Here is a 15,060-nt window from a genome sequence, read left to right on the forward strand (position 1 = left end):
GGTTACCCTTGGCGTTTCCTTTACTTACTCAAATTATTAAGAAATCTCATTCGAAAATATACGATATCTTGACATAAAAAGCTATAACATCGTCAGGAACTTCAATATTAGACTTTTTCAATTCAATTGTAAAGCTTTTTAAAACAATGTTTGCCCTCTATGAATGCTTTCCCGTGTACAGCATTAAAGATCTCCCGCATTTTTACTAACTGTGAAAAAAAATTACTAGAAAGTACATGCAACTCCCCCCTACTTACACAGTCTATCCAAGTATCACTCCTTGGTACTTCTTTATTCTTATTTCCTAACTCAGGGTATTTCACACAAAATATTTTGACTATATCCCCAATGTATTTACGAGCCTCCTCCTCAATTACTCCCTCGATATCTTTTTGTATTTCTGTGTTTGCTCTCAAAAGGTTTTCTTCCTCATCAAAACATCTTTTCCTAAATCAAAATCTAAATTTCTAAACATCTGTGCGGTTAGTCATATTTCTAATGCTGACTCCCTTTCTTTTGTTACATACTCATCTTCATTGGGGGATTCAAGGGATTTTTTCAACTGAGGTGATATTACACTTTTCACTTATTACCTTCATTTCCTTCCCTAACAACAATTATTCCTTTCTCCAGACGGAATATATATTTTTTTGCATTAGGACTTTTAACTCATAATACCTCATTAAAGCCCGATTGAACCCTTGATCAATTCAATTTTACCTTTTTGTTTTTTGGTTTTTTCTACATCAATAACCAAAACCAGTGGCTTTACCAAAGTCTCCATACCTGCATGAAGAATCGGTGATGTCGATCCAATCATTCGTTATTAAAAGAATAAAATCGGACGTTTTCACTCCAGTTTTTAGGACACTTCAACAGTCTCCTTTCGCCTAAATATTTTTCTGAATTGGCACATGATGCAGACACCAGTTGCACTGCTAATATAACGCGCTGTCTTTGTTGACCCGTTACATTTAAATGCATTTCATTGATCTTATATGCAGCCCAAAGTTGTTTTTTGGGTTTTGTAACTAAGTATTTTTCGTATGCTAAGAAGCTGAAATACACTCCTTCTTTATTAAGGAAAAAAAAAACCATGTCAAATAAACTATTCCTACTAATTTGTGCTTAAATGGGGAACATCAGGAAAGAACACGGGTTAAATTCTGTCAGCACGACAACAGGGGCATGTTAACCCCACTGGTCTTTGTATGGCTTTTTTCATTTTGGATTGGGAAACGATTGGTATTTATTTTATTATTCGAGTTTTTTCGTTTTTTCACGTGTATTAGAAAACAGCCAAATACTGTGCAGTTTTAACTTGGCGTTCATCAATGGTAGAATGCATGAATGAATAAAAAGATATATGGACACACAGCAAGTCCTATAGTCTACCTTACGATTATGGATAGCATATGTTTTGGTTAAAAGCGTGTGAGAGACCAGGCGCGTGACGTCACAGTATTTGGTGATTCATACCCAAAGCTGCGCGCTGGCTGACCTGTTGTATCTGGACCGTGGTAAATACAAGGTATCAGCCAGCAAATACAATACACTAAACCGTTTACTTTATTATTATTCACAAATGCTTCGCAGAATACTGTAGTCACAGGATACAAAAATAGTCAGGAGAAAACTACCGATCAATGAGCTATATAAAGGCACTTGAATGAATATTTAAGCCCAAGGCCAAGGCGGCTGGAACCTATGAGGCCATTCAACGTGAAAGGGAATTGGGCGTCGAGGAGGTTTAAAGGTGTCACAGGAGGATAGGCTCGCAGTTGCATTATGAAATCGTTGTTAGGAGAGGGCTGGAAAGTAGGAGTATGAAGGGAGGATCTACAAGGATTAGGATGTCTCAAAGACTGTTAGTCCATCCATCCGAGGAGGCATCGTGTGCTCGGTTATCTGTAGGGAGTAGGTTTTACTGTGCATTCAGAGTTTCCTCCTAATAATTTGGTGTAGCTTTCTTTTTAAATTCTTTCATACTATTGTTGCTTACAACTTCTGGGTGGCAGTTATTCCATGTGTCACATATCTTGTACATAAGGAAGTTTCCACAACGGGATGTGTTGCATCTCTTCAGTTCTAGTTTCCATCCATCTTGTCGGTTTTCGTTTAACGTAAATAGGTTTACTGTCTACTTTTGTTTGGAAAAATCTACATACGATGGAAAAACTAAGGCACTGGTTAATGCATCGACAAATTAGCGTTAAACCTTTGGCATCATGAGAGGAAAACTCCTCCATAGTTAAGAATTCATGACACCTCAACAGTTGGTGAACGCTGGCTCGCACGAAAGGTGAAGCCACATATTACAGCCCAACTAGGTAATTCGTTGTTGTTGTTCGAATTCCTGTTGCTATTCTGCTAAAAAGTCTTGTGGGCTGTGATGATGCTGCACGGTGTTCCCCTGGCGGCGCGGTTGCAACAATGCTGGACGTCACGTCCCCCGTGCTGTAATCTGTCTGAAGGGAGGAGAGTAGAACTAGGGGGTGGGCAAGTATCAAGGGCGGAGGAAAAACTGAGCCTTGTCTTAAAATTAAAATTCAATTAACAAAGTTTTTTAGGAATGCAAAAATTTTGACCTCAATGGGTTTAATTCCCCAACGAACGACTTGTTACCATAAAAAGCTTCTCCAAACGATTATGGCGGTACCTTCCACTAGTTCCTTCTTGTTTTGGACATTGTTATTTTTAAAGATTAATGTTTGAAATCATCCCAATTCGGTCTATGGTTGTTCTTAAAAGCATGGGAGACTATTGCATTGTTCTGTGCATGAAGTGCATTTGTGTTCCCCTAATGGAGTCGGTAGTCCCTCAAAGAATGTCAGCAGTGAACTTCGTTTTCCCACATAAAAATAAACACAACAACCTGACTGGGGCCGTTATGGAGTGACCCAGTCCAGGACAAGAAGAGTGTCTTTAGAACAATGGTACTTCACAGATAAGTGAAAAGAAAATACATTTGTTTTTGCATTAAAAAATAAGTCAGTTTTCGGGGATTTCCTTTCCCTGCTTCCGTAACAGATGGCAGGTAAAGCATCAGTTGATCTTCTTTACTTTAGTTTCTAGACCTAAAAGGATTTACTATACTTAGGACCTCAAAATCACCAAGCGTATCGGGACAATGTTAACCTAGCTATACTATCGATAGAATTGCATTTACATATGTATATATATATATATATATTATATAGATATATATATATATATATATATATATATATATAGATATATATATATATATATATATATATATATATATATATATATATATAATATGTATACATGAAATTTTGGTTTTTTTTTTAAACAAGAAAAATAGCAGAGTTAAAAAGAAAAACACGCACACACACACATATACATACATACATATATATATATATATATCATATAATATTATAGTATATATATATATATATATATATATATATAATATGTATACACCTATATAGCAGAGAAAAAGCACGCCAACACACACAATACATACATACATAAAATAAATAAATATAATTATATATATATATATATAAATATATATATAGATATATATATATATAGATAAGGGTATATATTTTAATTTTTTTTTTTATATTTTTTTGTGTGTGTGTGTGTGTGTGTGTGGTGTGTGTGTGGTGTGTGTGTGTACGAGAGAGCGCGCGAACTGAGAGAGAGAGACTTATGCCCCTGTAGGTGTAATAAAAAAAACACAATTAATTTGAAAATTTTATTCATAATTTTTTTTTGACACTGGTGGGGTAACCAGAGATCTAATGGAAATAATATTTTGGAAACCAAAGATTGGTTCATCTTATGTAAATTCGAGAGACATAAGATTAAAAACATATTTATCATGAATGTTTTAGAAATCTATATTAAGAATGCTTTAAATACAATTACCAGTTTTTAAGATTATGCCAATAGGTGATATTTATGAATTTTTAAAGTTGAGTGACAGACTTGTGAGAGAGAGAAATCTCCTTCACCATTAAAGGTCAAAAATTGAAGGAAAATTCCTTCCATTTGGTGAATAATATGAATCACCTTTCAACAGAAAAATGGTTCAGCGCTTATAGGAGTCTAAGGTTTACAGAGGAATCGTAAACTATTCTAACTATATAAAACGTAATTATGGTGATTTAATAAGCAAGAGCACAGAGGATGTAAAGTTCTGTGACGTTATCAAGTCCTGTCGGTGGAGACTCCGAGGATCCTTCCCTGGATTCAGTCTCCAGGAAGGACTCCAGCCTTCCAGTCCCCAAACTCGCTAAGGTGACTTGTTATCCAGTATTTGTTTTCATTTCACACTCTATTCACTTATATGTTATACTATACAACACACATACAACACAACCACCTGAAAGAGGTTGTAAACAGTGAAAAAAAATATAGGTAAGGGCGGACGTCAACCTGAGGCGGAGTTTGGAGCCATCAAACAAGGAATGAAAGTCCTTCCTAGACACTCTGAATCCCTGCGAAGGAATCCATGGAGTCTCCTCCGAACCAGGACTTGGATGAACGTCACATATTCTTTACATCCTCTGTGCTCTTGCTTATTAAATCACCATAATTATTTTTTGTTTTTATAGGGTTAATAGTTTTTACGCTATTCCTCTGTAAACCTTGACTCCTTAATAAGCGCTGAAACCACATTTTTTCTGTTGAAAGGAGGTGATTCACATTCTTCACCAAATGGTAAGGAATTTTTTCCTTCAATTTTTGGACCTTTAAATGGTGAAGGGAGATTTCCTCTTTCTCACAGTGTGTCACTCAACTTTAAAAATTAACTAAAAATCACCTATTGGCATAATCTTGAAAACTGGTAATTGTATTTAAAGCATTCTTAATATAGATTTCTAGAACATTCTTGATAATAAATTTTTAATCTTATGTCTCTCGAATTTACATAAGATGACCCAATCTGTGGTTTCCAAAAATATTATTTCCATTAGATCTCTGGTTACCCCACCAGTGTTAAAAAAAAATAATGAATAAAATTTTTCTAATTAATTGTGTTTTATTACACCTACAGGGGCGTCACTCTCTCTCTCTCGGTCGCGCACTCTCTCGTACACACACAGACACACAAACACATCACACACACACACCCACCCAAAAAAATCATATTAAAATAAATATGTACATTATATATATATATATAATATATATATATATATAATATAATCTATATATATATATATATATATATATATATATATATATATATATATATATATATATATATATATATATATCTGTGTGTGTGTGTGTGTGATACATGCGTGTGTTTCTCTGTTATTTTCTGTGTTGTTTAAAAACACATAAAATCATGTATATATATACATATATAAATGCAATTCTATCGATATGTATAGCTAGTTAACCTTGTTCGATACGTTTGGTGATTTCGAGGTCTAAGTATAAATCATTTTGGTCTAGAACTAAAATAAAGAAGATCAACTGAGGGCCTTTACCTGGCCATCTGTCAGTTACGTGAAGCAGGAACGGAAAATCCCCGAAAACTGACTCATTTTCAATGCAAAAACAACATATATCTCTTTTCACTTATCTGTGAAGTACCATTGTTCTAAAGACTTTCTTCTTGTCTGACTGGCCGGGGCACTCCGTAACGGCCCTGTTAGGTTTGTTGTTGTGTTTATTTATATGTGGAAAATGAAGTTCACTGACTGACATTTTTGAGGATTACCAACCCGATCAGGGGAACACAAATGCACAAATGTACTTCATGCAGAGAGCAATGCAATAGTCTCCCATGCTTTTAAGAACAACCATAGACCGAATTGGGATGGATCTAACATAATCTTTAAAATAACAATGTCCAAACAAGAAGACTAGTGGAAGGCGCCGCCATTAACTTAGGAGAAGCTTTTTACGGTAACAAGTCGTTCGTTAGGGAAGACCCATTAGTCAATTTTTGCATTCTTAAAAACTTTGTTAAAAATTTTAATTTTAAGACAAGCTCTGTTTTTCCTCCGCCTGATGCCTCTTCTGCTCTCCTCCCTCAGACAGATTACAGCACCGGGGACGTTACGTCCAGCATTGTTGCAGCCGCGCCGCCAGGGGAACACTGCGCAGCATCATCACAGCCCACAAGACTTTATACTTCACATGCGATATTATTGTGGACCTGTAATTTTATTATTATTGTTATTATTATTATTATTTTATTATTATTATTATTATTATCTGGCCTAGTCGATTAACTCATAATCTCTGCTAAGGCATCGGTGAATGGCATTTCTTCCCCCAAAAACCACAAAATAAATAAATTCCATTTGAAACAATAGCTTCAGTGCGCAGGCGCATTGGGCGAAGGAAAGACGTCGAATAATAACTGGTTGGTACAGTTCCGGCAAAGGATTTCTGGTAAGGTTCTACCAATAAAAGTGTTCTGTTGCCAAGGTCCTCTTGGATTTTTTTTATGGTATATTTTGGACTTTTTGTATTTCCGGCTTCATTCGCAGGATTTGTGGTGTGGGTGTGAGTGTTCTGTCTGTCATTAAACGATGACGCCATTATTGAAATTATTGCCGCTACTTCTTGCATTTTTGTGGCACTGACGATGGGTGCCATACTGGAACTGGCTCTTTTTATTGCATTTATGGTTGAAATCAAGGTTTTTACTTCCCGATAGGAGTAATGAGGTCCATTGGGGTTAGGGTTGAAATAAAAAGGTTTTTACCTGACATAGGGTATGCGGAGTTAGGGGAGGGGGGGGGAGGGGGGGGGGTTGTAGGGTTGGAATCAGGGTTTTTTATCCCCAGTAGAGTTTTGCCACGGGCCCGAAATGACCTTGGGAAACCTGTGAAATTTACACACCTATTTGTTATGTTGTCACAACCTTTCATGGTCAATTTTGACACCTAAAGGTTGTGAAAAGTAATTAATACCTCATTAAAAGGTGTGAAATTTCTCACTTAGGTGCTTATCTCTAGGTAGAAAAAATCGACTACCTGGGGATTAGTACCTAGGTGTTGAGGGACAATGGGATTTTTTTCCCCGTTGTAGTAGGGGAGACATGACACAGCCACCCAAACATGCAAACCGATTTGTCCGCCCTGGATAGACGGGGTAGGTAGGGGAATGGGAGGGTATGGGGGGGGGGAGACATCCACGCTTCTCCTACAAAAACCTGTCTGTCCAGCCCAGGTGGGGGTGGGGCACGTAGGGGTAGGGAGGGTAGGGAAGAAAGCAGCACCAGGGTTCCAGCGTGCGTAGCGTGCGCCAACAAGCTCGTCCAAAAGTACTGGGCTATTCAAAACAATCACTATAAAGACTGCATCTTCACTCACCGCAATGCAATGGTGCAACTACAATCACGAGACTTACTGAAAAGAAAAAGAAAAATACAATTTATATAGCAATCAAATGCCCTATTTTTAATAATAATATATGAGTGCAAGAAAATCACCAGAGAGAGAGAGAGAGAGAGAGGACCTGCATACATACATATAATAATTATTTTCTATATTAGGTATATATGTAGCATATATATATATATATATATATATATATATATATATATATATATATATATATATATATATATATATATATATATATATATATATATATATATATATATATATATATATATATATATATATATATATATATATATATATATATATATATATATATGTAAGACATAGGGATTTTGATTAATAATATATTGTTCGTACGTTCTCTGTGACCTGAATGAATGTGGAGGACAGGGCAGAGTAACGACCTGAGGGTAGCTGATGAATGAGTTTCTAGGGGATGGCGTGAGATAAAAGTGCTTAGTTCAGGAAGTCAATGTACGACAGTTTATGAACTCTTCTCAAAGTGCATTTGTGAAACTAGATGCAGCTAGAACCGCGAGGCGCTAGCGAACTGTGTGTTCGTATGTGCGTGTGCGCCTCTTTCTGTTAAAAGCGTTCATACCCAAACCTATGGGAGGGATTTTGACAGAGGGCTTCGAGTCATAGGCAAAGATGCCGTGGCGTTCGCCGGGGGCGAGTTTTTTTGTGACATAGTGTTTAGTGTCCGGTTGGGAATGGGTAAGTGTTACCTTTTTTACTTTAGCCAAAGGGGTGGCTTGTTTGATATCTTGTAAGATGTTCCATTTTATTAACTTTGTCTTTAAACTTGTGTGTGTACTTACCGGGATGTGTTCTGTATCTTTGACAGACGGATCTGGATTTCGGGGGAACTAAAGAGTTCCCAGGACTTTTGGATGACTTGACAATGAGTTGTTTTAAGTTAGTCTGTAAGACTGGATTACTTAGTTAATCGACTTGGTTATTCTTGTAAATAAACGTTATGTTATGATGCAACTCTCTCATTTTCATTACCTGTGAGAATGGGGAGAAAGAGGTGGAGAGAGAGAGAGAGAGAGAGAGAGAGAGAGAGAGAGAGAGAGCCTGGGGTGATTCCTTGGAGAGAGAGAGAGAGAGAGAGAGAGCCTGAGTGTGTAATGGAGTTATGGGGTCTGCCTTCCGTTTCGTGTCCACGCTTACCTTATGAATACTGGAGGGATAATTCCCCCATGTTTATAGTGGTGGCAGACGGTTAAAGAGGGGATATAAAAAGTTTTCTTGCTTTTACTATGCCTAGGAACGCCAATGAAGAGATGGTTGGCCAGTTAGAAGATAAAAGGGGTAGAGAAAATATCCGTCCGTGGGATGGGGGGATGAGGAAAGATTTTCTATTAGGGTCATCAAATTTGCTCGTACCGAGATTCTTCAGGGAGGGAGTCGTGAGACAAGCAACTCAGTCTAGTTCATGAGTGAGTGTTGCTAGGGTTCATCTCACCGGTCGCGTTTGTATTGTGCCGACGAGATTTACGCGTTTTTACGAAGAATTTCGAGTTCTTTTTTCCCATTATGGAGTGGTGAGTGTTAAAACTATTGTTTTGAAGGAGTGGGTTTTTGTTTAAATATTTCAGGGGTTTATGGGGATTGGTTTCAAGAGGTCAAAAACAAATTTTTTCTCTTTGCCCCATAGTGACGTGTTTTCTTTTTTATTTGCACGTGTTTATAATGGACGTATGCACTCGTCTTTGTTTAAAAACATAGGAGTGTATTTTTCTATGCATGGGAACTGTGCTTAGATAAGCATATTTGGCTTAGTGACCACAGAGCGGCCAAACAATTTTTTACGGGCTCAGCATATTTCTGCAGAGAGGCGCCTTGCATTGCGAGGGTACGGGCATCCCTTGGGAGGGTAGTTGCATGGGTACCACTAGCCTCACTCGAGAGATAGTGCAGGGGAGGGCATTGCGAGATGGGTACTTGGGTATGCCTCGGGCTGTTCTGCCGCTTGACTGAGGGGTTGTTCTCAGGGGGGGAGAAATTTTTTTTTTTTCTCAGTGTGTGAACTCCCCCATTTTCCTTTTTTTTTTCTTAGTGTTGGGGATGGATTTTTGGCCTTTGACATTGGATTCTAAGATGTCAGCTGATTGATTAGTTGATGAAGTGAAATGCCCCAGTAGAGTCTTTTTTTTTTAGAAAAGAGATTTTTTTTTTCTCTCTTGGACGAAGAGAAAAGGAAATAAAAAAAAGAGATTTTTTCTTTTCCGAAAATGAGGGGAAAAAGTAGTTTAACATGCACGGGTTGTGTTATATGTTTCTTTGGTGACTTGAAAGACACAAATATAAGGGGGATACACAGATTATTTTTTTCTTTGTGTTGGAGAAATTACTTTGAAATGCCGATGATTGGTGTTGTGTGGCAATGGTGTTATGTCATGGTGTTGCATGCTGGAGAAATTGTATGTCATAGGATTCAGCAATACTGTTGTATGCTATTTGAATTTCACCCTTACTTGAGATTTTTGCAAGAGAATTTATTGCTATGGAGAGTTCTATTAGGTATTATTAAATAATTTCATACTTGAGATGTGTCACGTTTGCTTAGGTATAATTATCATTACGGGAGAATTGTTTTGCGAGAGATTTGAGATAGTTCATGGGAGATTAGTTGATAATTATTACAGATAATTATTCAATGATAATTATTACAATGAATTAATGGGAGAAGTCTTGTGTTAATTAATTGTTGAGTTTCTGTAACTTTGGAGAATATTTCAGTGATTCACGGGTTGAGTTTTGCTGAATCTTGATGAATCTGGCTGAATCTTGGTGAATTGTGTGGAATTTTGCTGAATTTTGCTGAATTTTTGTGCTGAATTTTTGGAGAATGGACAAGCATTAACATTGGTGATAATTTTTGTACTGATACTGATGATTTTGATGATAGCAATTTTTTTGGTGATTTTGTGATAATGATATTTCTGATACTGATTTTTTATATACTAATACGTGGGCGTTTTAATGCTGTCAAGGGAGGTGAAATCTTTTGTGATTATGGAAGAACTACAACACATTGTTTTTAGTTTTTTTTTTTTTTATGAGTTCAGCAGATAATTGCTTGACATCTAGTGAGTTACGGGAGATAGTTAATGGTGCCGTTGATTTTTCTTTCTCCTTTTTTGGAAATTAGCCATCGCTGACACGAGTTTTTTTTTTTACCATGGGTGAATTTGAATTTGTTTTTTCTCTCCAGTTAGTGTGAATATTGTCTCAGTTCATGACTTAGAGTCATTGTTCAGGAACGCGTTTGTGTTTTCAGCTATTAGATGCTGCACAAAGAGATTTACGGGAGTATTCTTGCATTTTTTGAATGCATACATAATGGCACTACATTTTTGCTGCTGGATAATTTTGTGTTCAGAAAATTGGTGAGTTTTCTTGCACAATACCTTTGTTGTATTTGTGACAACTTTGTGAGAGATAGGAAACTGGTTAAGTTTCTTAGTGGCTTATGTCGTAGTGCATATGGAGAAGTCTTGGCTAAGACACTGTGAGTTGGGAATTCCGTTATAATGACTTGTGGCACATGGGTGATTTTTTCTAGAATTTTCTAGACAGTTTTATTTGCCGAGTTTTTGCCCTTTTTTTAGCAGTTATGCTAAATGGAGTGAGTTTTTATAGTTTTTACTATAACATTGAGTTATTCTCTGGAGAATTGGAGATATAATTGAGATATATTATTTTGGGGAGATAATTGGAGGTATATATTATTTTGGAGTTATATTTGAGATATAATATATGGAGATATATTTTTGGCCATTTTGATATTTACCAAATGTGGTATGAGCTATGTTTAGTTCAATTATTTTTTGCAGCCATCTTTGTTGCAAATGGAGACACAATTTTTTTAATTTTTTTGGAGATTATGGGGCAATATTTGTGAGTATGTGAGTTAGTTGCCTTGAGTGCACATTTTTTGGAGATATATTTTTTGGAGCCTTGTTTTGTTCCACATGGAGTTATTGGGGAAATAGAGGTAAATATTTTGTATTTGCCGAAATAGAGGTGATTATTCTCTATTCCTGGAGTGGTGTTTTTTTTTACTGACATGTGGCTTTGGAGAAATAAGAGAATAATATAAGGGGGTTGGTTATTAACCAAATGGAGGAAATATTTTTATAACCGGAGTGGTGTTATTATTGATATGGTGTCTCATAATGGAGTTGGAATTAATCTTGGGCGGGTGACCTTTTTTTTGTGGTTATGGGAGTTTTTTTGAGCAAAGAGAAGATTTCTGTGGTTCTCTTTTTTGATTTCGTGTCTATTTAGAGGCGAATGGCATTACTGCATTACGAGTCCTATGGAGATGTGTGTGCATTTTTTATGTTCACAAGTGTGTTATTCTTGGAGAAATATAATTTGGGAAAAGTCATGTTGAGAGAATAAGTCTTCGAGACAAATTTTTGAACACATTAGTCATATCCTGGAGTTAATTCTGTGAAATGTGTCAGTTAGACCTTTTTTTTTTTCTTGAGAATCATGAGTTTCCAAACTTATGTGTCTGACTAGACAATTTTTGCGCTGTTGTTTGAACATGCGTCCGCAGGCGATTTTTCTGCTGACAGGCGATGTGATGAGCCGTGTGCTGAGCGTGTGCTGTTTCTTTTCCTCTGATGGTGATAGATCAGAATTTTTGCAATATCTGGAAATGTGGCTATAGCATTTCACGAAAGCGCATGTGTGAGAGTTTGCTTTCTGGCAAATTCCGGGGCTTTACATGGAGCATTTCTTGGGGAAAACGCGGGAGTTATGCATAGTATACATGTATTATGTATTTTGTGATTGGGGAAATCTGCTTGTGATTATCTTTTTTTTTTTTTTTTTAATTATTTTTCTTCCTTTTCCTATGAGAGATATGATTTGGGGATTGAGCTTAAATAACATTTCTTTTTTGGACGGGAGATTTGATTTTACCGGGAGGTGTGATTTTTCGAGGGTTGCTGTTTACGTAAATGGGAGTTTGACATTAAGTCTCATTGTGATTAATTATTGAGCAGTAAAGGGGTTTTTGCTGTTAAAAGTTGGAGATTTTTACTGATTTTGTGGGCTGTTTAGATGTCAGAACTTAAGAGAAAATTTTTGGGTCTGGGTGTTACGTGATTCTTTTTTTTCTTGGGCTTGTTACGAATTTTTTTCTTTTTTTTTTGTGAGCACATTCGAGTTCGAAATGTGAGTGCAGAATTCCGTGGAGTTGCTGTGATTTCTGAGTTGTGTGTGTGTTGATGTGCGAGTTTGGAGAATTGAGTTGGAGAACTTGATGTTTTTTTTTCTTAGAGAGTTGTGATAATGACTTATCATTTTAGTAGTCATATTTAAGGGAGTTAATTGGGAGACGTTCAGTTAGTATTTCTGACCTTTTTGAGATCGTTGTTTGATAGAGGTAGTATGTTTGGGTTTAATTTTTCTTAGATTGGACCAGAGACCTGACTGACATACTAACGCCCAAAAGTCGTTCCCCGACACCAGCAAGACGTCCACCAGCCGTGAAGAGAGGTTGCTGCCATGTTGTCCAGGGTGATTACAAGTATTTCCATGATGGGTGATCGAGAGAATTCTACAGCGTGTTTTTTGGGGATCTACAAGAAGCCGTGAGAGTCTTCTACGATGAGGGAGGCATTCCGTCTTCCTACAGTTGCTACAGCCTGCTACAGTCTACTGTCTGTGCAGCTACTTGCAGACAAGCGAAGAGGGATATTCAAGAATCCTAATGCAGAAAATATGAGAGAAAATGCGTTTTGTGTTATTGGAAGATTAAAGCGTGATAAGACTTTATTTTATAATGCCAGAGACGTGCCAGTTTTACTTTTTTTTTTAAGCCGGCCAGTGTTTTTGTATTAAAGCAATTTTGCTAGGCGGGGGCTAGCATATAGGTGCGAGGCCGAGCAATCTGTAAGACATAGGGATTTTGATTAATAATATATTGTTCGTACGTTCTCTGTGACCTGTGGAATGTGGAGGACAGGGCAGAGTAACGACCTGAGGGTAGCTGATGAATGAGTTTCTGGGGGATGGCGTGAGATAAAAGTGCTTAGTTCAGGAAGTCAATGTACGACAGTTTATGAACTCTTCTCAAAGTGCATTTGTGAAACTAGATGCAGCTAGAACCCGCGAGGCGCTAGCGAACTGTGTGTTTCGTATGTGCGTGTGCGGCCTCTTTCTGTTTAAAAGCGTTCATACCAAACCATATGGGAGGGATTTTGACAGAGGGCTTCGAGTCATAGGCAAAGATGCCGTGGCGTTCGCCGGGGGAGTTTTTTGTGACAATAGTGTTTAGTGTCCGGTTGGGAAGGTGGGGTAAGTGTTTACCTTTACTTTAGCCAAAGGGGTGGCTTGTTTGATATCTTGTAAGATGTTCCATTTTATTAACTTTGTCTTTAAACTTGTGTGTGTACTTACCGGGATGTGTTCTGTATCTTTTGACAGACGGATCTGGATTTCGGGGGAACTAAAGAGTTCCCAGGACTTTTTGTGTGACTTGACAATGAGTTGTTTTAAGTTAGTCTGTAAGACTGGATTACTTAGTTAATCGACTTGGTTATTCTTGTAAATAAACGTTATGTTATGATGCAACTCTCTCATTTTCATTACCTGTTAGAATGGAGAGAAAGAGGTGGAGCGAGAGAGAGAGAGAGAGAGAGAGAGAGATGGGGTGATTTCTTGGAGAGAGAGAGAGAGAGAGAGAGAGAGCCTGAGTGTGTAATGGAGTTATGGGGTCTGCCTTCCGTTTCGTGTCCACGCTTACCTTATGAATACTGGAGGGATAATTCCCCATGTTTATATATATTATATATATATATATATATATATATATATATATATATATATATATATATATATATATATATATATATATGATATATATATATTATATATATATATATATATATATATAAGTACACTGAGAATAAACAAAATGATCAGGTTGGCATCTCCTCACTCATCTCTCAACCTAATTTTCATCCACCTGTGTCCCAATCCATTTAGGATGCAAAGCCTCCGTCCCTTCATCTGTGAAGGCAATCCTTGACAAAGGAATATAACTGGAATATTCCTCCTTCTTTTACCGCTACATAATCCGATATTTTGGAATAAAAATTCCAATGTTAAACCGCCCAGTTTACCAGAACAAACACTTTAAAAAACCAACCAGTTTTTTTCTCTTTGAATTGGTTTTCTTTTCATTCTTTATGACGCTTTTGCTTTCTGAATACATAATACAAGAAAAAAAAACGAAGTAATTTTGATTTTTTTTCCAGTTCTTAAAATCCAGCCCGAAGTATCATCGTGTTCAAACAGCCTGAAAAAAAAAAAAATTGTTTCAGAGCAGCAGCTGAACTGACTATATTTTTTCACTGCTCTATTCATGTTTCCGTTTTTTTTTTTCTTTTTTTTGGAAGGCATTAACTTTTTCTCTCTTTTGATCAGAGTACTTTTGAAGGTATATGATTAACAACGAGAATCCAGCACCTCTGTTTTACTAAAGGAATTTCTTCAGTCCTACAACAAGACCGAACGAATGTCATTTATCTAACAGCGCTCTACGATGATAAAAAGGTCCTTGTTTTTTACTTATCTATGAATGTTTTCGAGTATTTTTTTTTTATATTACCGGAAGGTTTTGTTTTCCATCTTTGATCAGAGTACTTTTGAAACTATATACAGCACCTTATTGTACTGAAGA

The sequence above is a fragment of the Macrobrachium nipponense genome, chromosome 29 (genome assembly GCF_015104395.2).
Source record: "Macrobrachium nipponense isolate FS-2020 chromosome 29, ASM1510439v2, whole genome shotgun sequence".
Lineage (NCBI taxonomy): Eukaryota > Metazoa > Arthropoda > Malacostraca > Decapoda > Palaemonidae > Macrobrachium > Macrobrachium nipponense.